This window comes from Scyliorhinus canicula, chromosome 17 (assembly GCF_902713615.1).
Source record: "Scyliorhinus canicula chromosome 17, sScyCan1.1, whole genome shotgun sequence".
Classification (NCBI taxonomy): Eukaryota; Metazoa; Chordata; class Chondrichthyes; order Carcharhiniformes; family Scyliorhinidae; genus Scyliorhinus; species Scyliorhinus canicula.
This window is the reverse complement of record NC_052162.1, coordinates 122,813,172-122,821,602: the sequence shown is the minus strand read 5'-3', so window position 1 is coordinate 122,821,602 and position 8,431 is coordinate 122,813,172.

Here is an 8,431-nt window from a genome sequence, read left to right as displayed (position 1 = left end):
CATGGTTACTCAGTTTTATATGCCCCGGGAGAGAGTTGCCCTGCGAGCTGAAGAAGGTAGTTAATGGGAGCGAAGTGTTGGGGGTAACTGCAGCTCATTAACACAGTATAGGTTTTAGATAATAGGCTGAGTGCGTTGGTTCTGTTTGGGGTTAAGGATTGTTGAGCTAAGGGTTTGGGGGTGTTCTTCGGGCTTTTGGTTGTGGTTTTAATGAGAGGCGGGGAGCTCGGGGATAGGGAAGGTTTGTCGACGGTGACTACAGCTTGTTGTTTGGTCTGTTTTGTTGGGGTGCGTGGTGGCCATGGACTCAGTCTCGACGATGGATGAGATATTGTTCTTGGCCCCTCTCTGTGGGACTCACCGCTTTGTGCCTACGGATTTCCATTGAGGTCCTGGAGGGAAGGGCTGGAGAGGTTTGGTGACATGTTTGTGAACGGCAGATTTATTGGTTTTGATGAACTGGTAGAAAAAATTACAACTCGCGAGCTCTAATTTTCTCAGATGCGTGATTTCCTACATAAGACGATCTTGGCGTTTCCTTTAGCTCCCCCGCCCACTCTGATGATTAGGATTAGATATAGATATAGAACAGTACAGCACAGAACAGGCCCTTCGGCCCTCGATGTTGTGCCGAGCAATGATCACCCTACTTAAACCCACGTAACCCGTATACCCGTAACCCAACAATCCCCCCCATTAACCTTGCACTACGGGCAATTTAGCATGGCCAATCCACCTAACCCGCACATCTTTGGACTGTGGGAGGAAACCGGAGCACCCGGAGGAAACCCACGCACACACGGGGAGGACGTGCAGACTCCACACAGACAGTGACCCAGCCGGGAATCGAACCTGGGACCCTGGAGCTGTGAAGCATTGATGCTAACCACCATGCTACCGTGAGGCCCTAATTCTATCTCTTGCTGAAGTGGGTGAGGTAGGATTTCAGATATCTACAGTCAGATCCTGTCTGCACAGCAAGCTCCACTGGGTGAGGTGAGGAGGAAGTGGAAGGGGGAATTGGATCTGGTTTCTGTGGAGGGTGTGTGGAGTGAGACTGTACAGGGTCAACTCGACCTTCTCCTGTGTTCGGTGCAGCTTGACTCAGTTCAAGGTGGTCCACAGGGCACATCTGTCTGGGACTAGGTTGTGTGGTTTTGTTCTTGGGTGTGGCAGACAGGTGAGCTTCATGTTCTCGGGTCCGGTGAATAATAAAAGGTACCATCCTTTTAACCAGACAAATAAATATGTCAAGCTGAGGGAGCAAAGGATGTCAATGTCTTGAAGAGAGAGAGAGAGACCTGGGCCAAGCTTTCCAGAGTCTGCACCCTCCCTGGATTCACTTCCTTTCCCTTCAGTTGCTGCAAGTGACCAATTGAAGGTGAGAATGAGAAAAGAAATGGAAAAGGGGAGAAAAGAAAGTGTTTTACTCACAGATGTTGGACAGAGAAGGTACTATTAGTCTGTGTGAAGCTCAATCTGCATGACACAAAGCTCTGATTGGCTGAAGGACCAGAGTCCTTCCGGTGGGCCTACTCTTTCTATTGGTCAATCCCTCAGCAGGAAGTCGGAGGGTGGGCTCTTCTCTGCACATGCGCATCACCGGTTGTCGGTGTTTGGAGCATGCGCATTCAGATTAATGGGACTTCGTTTCGGAGAGCCCGAGCGAAACTAAGGAGGTGGGTGCAAGGATTTGGAAATACTCTGTGGAGCCGCAAACCCCGATGATTAGTTGTCAGCTCCCTGATTCTGGTTCGGGAAATTCTTTCCCAGGACCTGAAGTTAATGCCCAAAATATTTGTGGAGTGAGTGGAGGATGGGGAGGGAACACAATAAGGTTAGACCCCGCCCCTCATTCACTCTGATTGGCTGGAGGACCAGGCGGCTTTCAGTCCTCCAGTCCCGCCCTTCATTCACTCTGATTGGTTGGAGGACCAGGCGGCTCTCAGTTCTCCAGTCCCGCCCCTTGTTCACTCTGATTGGCTGGAGGACCAGGGGGCTGTCTTAGTCCTCCAGCCTCGCCCCTCATTCGCTCTGATTGGCTGCAGGACCAGGCGGCTCTCCAGCTCCGATTCCGTTGCCTGGAGCCTCGGCCGCAGATCTCCTGGGGAAGGTATTAAAATTCCGGCTCCTAATCCACACCCTGGCGAGTAGGCCGTGAATCCCCAAGGAAAGGTTTCTTTCTTCAGCTCCGAAAATCCGGACCCCTCAGTCCACTCCCTGGAAACTAGGCGGTGAATCCCCGAGGAAAGGTCTTTATACTGACTGCTCCCAGACTCTGCCCCTCCAAGGCCGCTCCCTGAAGACAGGGAGAAATAGGCATTAGTGACTCGGTATTGGGGAATAAAAGAGGAAAGAATGTTCTCCAGAAACTAGAATTGTCTGTTCTGAATTTCTATCCTGTACTGACTGTGATGCCTTTTGTAAACTCCTTTTACAGGATACGAGAAGAGGAGGAATTATAGACAGAAATCTCAAACGTAACGTCTCGATCTGAACATTCACCAGGTTCCTTGGGATCTGACTATCATCAGCCTTTGAGTCTAGAAGGGAAGGAGAAATGTTTGTCCCGATCTGACCGCCTCAAAAGATTTTAAACATCATTGTGACTTGAAAAGCACTGAGACCCCCCCCCCCCCCTTCTGCCGCCGCCCCCGAATGAAATAACATTGCGCCATTCACAGCGAGGAGTGACACGGGTGAACGAGACTTCCAACTAATTTTTTGACCTGGAGAGACAGAAGGCGACACAAAATATGGAGGAACCGTGGATATGTGGGGACTGTGGGAAGGGTTTCAATGCACCATCTCAACTTGAGATTCATCGATGCAGTCACACAGGGGAGAGGCCGTTCACCTATGCTCAGTGTGGGAAGGGATTCACTGTGTTATCCTGCCGACAGACACACCAGCGAGTTCACACTGGGGAGAGGCCGTTCAACTGCTCAGTGTGGGAAGGGATTCACTCAGTTATCCCATCTAAAGACACGCCAGCGAGTTCACACTGGGGAGAAGCCGTTTACCTACTCTCGGTGTGGGAAGGGATTCAGTGATCCACCTGGCCTGCGTTCACACTGGGGATAAGCTGTTCACCTACTGTCTTTGTGGGAAGGGATTCACTCACTTATCCCAGTGACAGATACACCAGTCGGATCACACTTGGAAGAAGCTGTTTACCTGCTCTCTGTGTGGGAAGGGATTCAGTCAATTATCTAGCCTGCGGAAACACCAAAGAGTTGACACTGGGGAGAGGCCGTTCACTTGCTCTCAGTGTAGGAAGGGATTCATTCATTTGTCCAGGCTGCAGACACACCAGCGAGTTCACACTGGGGAGAGGCAATTCACCTGCTCTCAGTGTGAGAAGGCCATCACCATGTTATCCAACCTGCGGAAACACCAATGAGTTTGCACAAGGGAGAGTTAGCTCAGTTGGCTGGTTTGTGATGCAAAGCGACTCCAACATCAGGGGATTCAACACCCGTACCGGCTGAGCTTATCCATGAAGGCCTCACCTTCTCAGCATTGCCCCTTGCTTGAGTTGTGGTGACCGTCGGATTCAATCACCACCAGTCAGCTCTCATTCTCTCTCAGAGGGCAAAGCAGACTCTGGTCCTCTGGGACTTTGGCGACTTTTATTTCACACAAATACAACAAACATAGATTCCTTTAAGGAGTAAAAACCCAACAGGAAAAGTGATGAAACCGTGGCGAACAAGAAATGTTAAAGATTCCATTGGATCAATGGAGGAGACTCATAAAGTGGCCAAAATAGTAGTGAGCCTGAGTATTGAGAACTTGTTTTGGAATTCAGCAAAGGAGAACCAAGAAACTGAAAAAGAGAAAATAGAATATGACAGCAAACTGGAGAGAAACATAAAAACTGACTTGAAAAGCTCCTATAGGAATGTGAAAAGGAAAAGATTAGCAAAGACCAATGTGGGTCCATTCCACGCAGAGACAGGAGTGATTTTTTAAATTTAGAGTACCCAATTCATTCTTTCCAATTAAGGGGTAATGTAGAGTGTCCAATTCACCTACCCTGGACTTCCGGTGGCGGCTATGGAAGGAGACTTCCGGTGGCGACTATGGAGGGAGACTTCCTATGGCGGCTATGGAGGGAGACTTCCGGTGGCGGCTATGGAGGGAGACTTCCGGTGGCGGCTATGGAGGGAGACTTCCGGTGGCGGCTATGGAGGGAGACTTCCGGTGGCGGCTATGAAGGAGTAAGTTGCACATTTGGTGGCTCCCGCTCCGGTCGGACTTTTGGACCTTTCCCCTGGACTTTTTTTTGGTTTTAAACGGTGAATTCGAAGGTTGAGGCAATTGGGCACCGTTTCCACGTATTAGTGTACGGAGCAAAGAACCAGAAGTGCATGAAAAGGCAGAAATAAAAAGTTAGCCAAGAGCTGTGTTGAAGCTGCAGCAGGAGACAGCATGGCTGAGGACCGGACCGCTGGGGTGGCGGCGCTGCGACCATCGGAGCTGTTGATGCAGGTCATCCAGGACGGTTTTGTGGTATAAGCTCAATATGGGGAAGATCGAGATGTTTGTGGTCCAGGTGAGAAGTCAGGAGAGGCGACTGGGGAATCTGCTGTTCAGAGTGGCCGGGGACAGTTTCAGGGACCGAGGTATCCAAGTGGCGAGGGATTGCGACAGGCTTCATAAATTGAATTTGGCCCGGCTGGTGGATCAGATGGAGGAGGATTCCCAGAGATGTGATGTGCTCCCGTTGTCTCTGGCGGGCAGAGTTTAAACGGTAAAAAAGACGGTCCTCCCAAGATTCCTATTCGTTTTTCAATGCCTCCCCATCTTCCTCCTGCGGTCCTTTTTTAAGTGGGTCAGTAAAGTTATTGTGGGCTTTGTGTGTGTGTGTGTGTGGGGGGGGGGGGGTGTGTGTGTGGGGGTGTGTGTGTGGGGGTGTGGCGGCAAGGCCCTGCAAGTGAAGAGGGCAATGCTTGAGTGGAGTCACGGGGATGGTGGGCTGGCGCTGCCGAATTTCAGCAATTGCTACTGGGTGGCTAATATAGCCATGGTGAGGAGGTGGGTGGTGGGGGGGAGCCGGCGTGAGTGCGCATGGAGGCGGCTTCTTGCAAGGGCACAAGTCTGGGGGCGTTGGTAACATCGCCTCTGCCATTCCTGCCGGCGCGGTACTCCACCAGCCCCGTGGTGGTGGCGGCCTTGAGAGTCTGGGGGCAGTGGAGGAGACATGTGGAAGCAGAGGGGCATCGGTATGGTCCCCAATCTGAGATAATCACCGCTTTGCTCCAAGGAGGATGGACGGGGGGTTCCGAATTTGGCGGAGAGCGGGGATTGGGAGGATAGGCGATTTGTTTATAGAAGGAAGCTTCCTGAGTATGAGGGCGCTGGAGGAGAAGTTTGCATTGGCGGGGGAAAATGTATTTCGATATCTGCAAGTGCGGGACTTTTTGCAGAAGCAGGTACTAACCTTCCCACTCCTGCTGTTAAGGGTATTCAGGATAAGGTGGTTTCTAGAGGATGGACAGGAGAGGGGAGCGTCTCGGACATATAGAAAGAGCTGACGGGATCGGAGGAGATGCAAACCGAGGAGCCAAAGCAAAAGTGGGAGGAGGAGCCGGGGGGAGAGTTAGAAGAGAGCCTTTGGGCGGACGTGCTGAGTAGGGTCAATGCGACCACAACATGTGCCAGGCTCAGCCTGATCCAATTTAAGGTTGTTCATTGGGCTGATATGACAGTGGCCCGGATGAGCAGATTCTTTGAGGTAGAAGACAGGTGTGTGAAATGTGCAGGGGGGTGGGGGGGGGGGGGGGGGGGGGGGGAAGCCTGTGAACCATGTCCACATGTTCTGGACATGTCCAAGGCTGAGGGGATTTTGGCAGGGGTTTGCTGACGTCATGTCCACAGTATTAAATACGAGGCTGGCAATGAGTCCAGAGGTGGCGATTTTTGGGGTGTCCAGAATCCAGGAGGAGAGAGAGGCGGATGTTCTGGCCTTTGCTTCCCTGGTAGCCCGGAGGTGGATATTGTTGGCATCGAGGGACTCAAAGCCCCTGAAATCGGAGACCTGGCTTTCGGACATGGCTAGCTTCCACTGCCTGGAGAACATTCAGTTCGCCATGAGAGGGTCTCTGCTGGGGTTCGCCCAGAGGTGGCAACCATTCATCGACTTCCTTGCGGAGAACTAATCGTCAGCAGAACGGGGGGGGGGGGGGGGGGTTAGGCTAGCGTAGATTAGGGGGGGAAGTAATTGTTGGACCTGTGGGAGATGGAGGTGGTATTTGCCGAGGTTAATATTTTCCTTGTTATGTACATTGTTTATTTTGTTGCTGTTACAATGCCAAAGAAATACCTCAATCAAATGTTTATTTAAAAAAGTGGGGGGGAGGCCCGGGGTGGCACCAAGTTGGGGGGGGGGGGGGTGAAAGGATGTTGTGGCTGTTCACTGTTGCCATAGTAATTTTTTGTTTTTCATCTTTGTTAAGTATATATTTGAAAATGCCCCCAATAAAATATTTCCACAAAAAGACTCCCACCGCCGGCGAATGGCGCGTCGCCGAGAACCACCCGGCTGGGGAACCGCAGAACCCCACGCCCGATCTCTCTTGGTACATCCAGACCATCTAACTCTCCCTGTCTCTGTTACCAATTCCAATCTCTGCAACGCTCCCCATCAATCTAACATTTTCCTCCCACTAGAACCCTCCAGTTCTCTTTACGATACACTAAACCTTCACCCCTTCCGATCTGAGTTTGTCATTCAGAGACTCCATCTGATATCCTCCAGCTCCCACAACCCTTCCTATCTCTGTAACATCCTCCAATCCCACAACTATCCCTATTTCTCTCACCTCATTAAGAGGTATAACCCTGTTTATCGTTGTAATATTCTACAGTTCCTACATCCCCTCCATCCTCCATAACACCCGTCAGCTCAACTCTTAGATAGCAGATCAAATCACAGCAATTTCCTCCAGATGCTGCAACCCTACAGCACCTGCAACCCTCCCTTATCCCTGGAACCTCTTCAAGCCCCTCCAACCTCTTCTTTCTGTGAAATCCTCGATGCCCCCACAATGCACACAGTGCTGTAATCTTCCCCGGCCTCTAAAAATACCCATCACTGCTGTATCTCCTCAATGCTCCCTTGTCTGACAATCCCAATATAACCATAAAACTCTCTCCATCCCAGTTACTGTGTTGAGACTCTTAATACCCCCCATGCCTGTTACCTTCTCATCTGTACAATTCTACCTGTCTCTATAACATCCTCCAGCACCTACAACACTCTCTATCTCTGTCACATCCTCCAGCCCCCACAACACTCTCTATCTCTGTAACATCCTCCAGCCCCTACAACACCCTCTAGCTCTGTAACATCCTCCAGCCCCTACAACACTCTCTATCTCTGTAGCATCCTCCAGCCCCTACAACACTATCTATCTCTGTCACATCCTCCAGCCCCTACAACACTCTCTATCTCTGTAACATCCTCCAGCCCCTACAACACTCTCTATCTCTGTAACATCCTCCAGCCCCTACAACACTCTCTATCTCTGTAGCTTCCTCCCATCCCTACAACTCTCTCTATCTCTGTAACATCCTCCAGCCCCTACAACACTCTCTATCTCTGTAGCATCCTCCAGCCCCTACAACACTCTCTATCTCTGTAACATCCTCCAGCCCCTACAGCACTCTCTACCTCTGTGGCATCCTCCAGCCCCTACAACACTCTCTATCTCTGTAACATCCTCCAGCCCCCTACAACACTCTCTATCTCTGTAACATCCTCCAGCCCCCTACAACACTCTCTATTTCTGTAACATCCTCCAGCCCCTACAACACTCTCTATCTCTGTAACATCCTCCAGCCCCTACAACACTCTCTACCTCTGTAACATCCTCCAGCCCCTGCAACACTCTCTATCTCTGTAACATCCTCCAGCCCCATCAACGCTCTCTATCTCTGTAGCTTCCTCCCATCCCTACAACACTCTCTATCTCTGTAACACCCTCCAGCCCCTACAACACTCTCTATCTCTGTCACTTCCTCCCATCCCCACAACGCTTCCTATCTTTGAAACCTCCTATCGATGTTACACCCCACCTGAACTTTCATACATCCTACAGCCCCAACAACCTTCCCTATCTCTGTAATAGTTCCTTCCCCTACAGTAAAGTAAGTTGCAATAGTTGCAGATGACCATAGGCTGCTTTCCCCTTAGAGGGTGAGAGCTAACTTGTGGTGATTTAACCTGAGGATCACCATACCTCAGGTGAGGGGCAACATTGAGAAGGAGGGACCTTCATGCATAACCCTACATCCCCCACAGCCCTCCCTCTGTCCCCTGCATTCTGCTATCCATATAGGTTTCCCTCTCTGTGTAAAAGGTATTTTAGCCCCGATGACTCTCTCTATCTCTGTAACATTGTCTATCCCGACAACACTCCTGAAT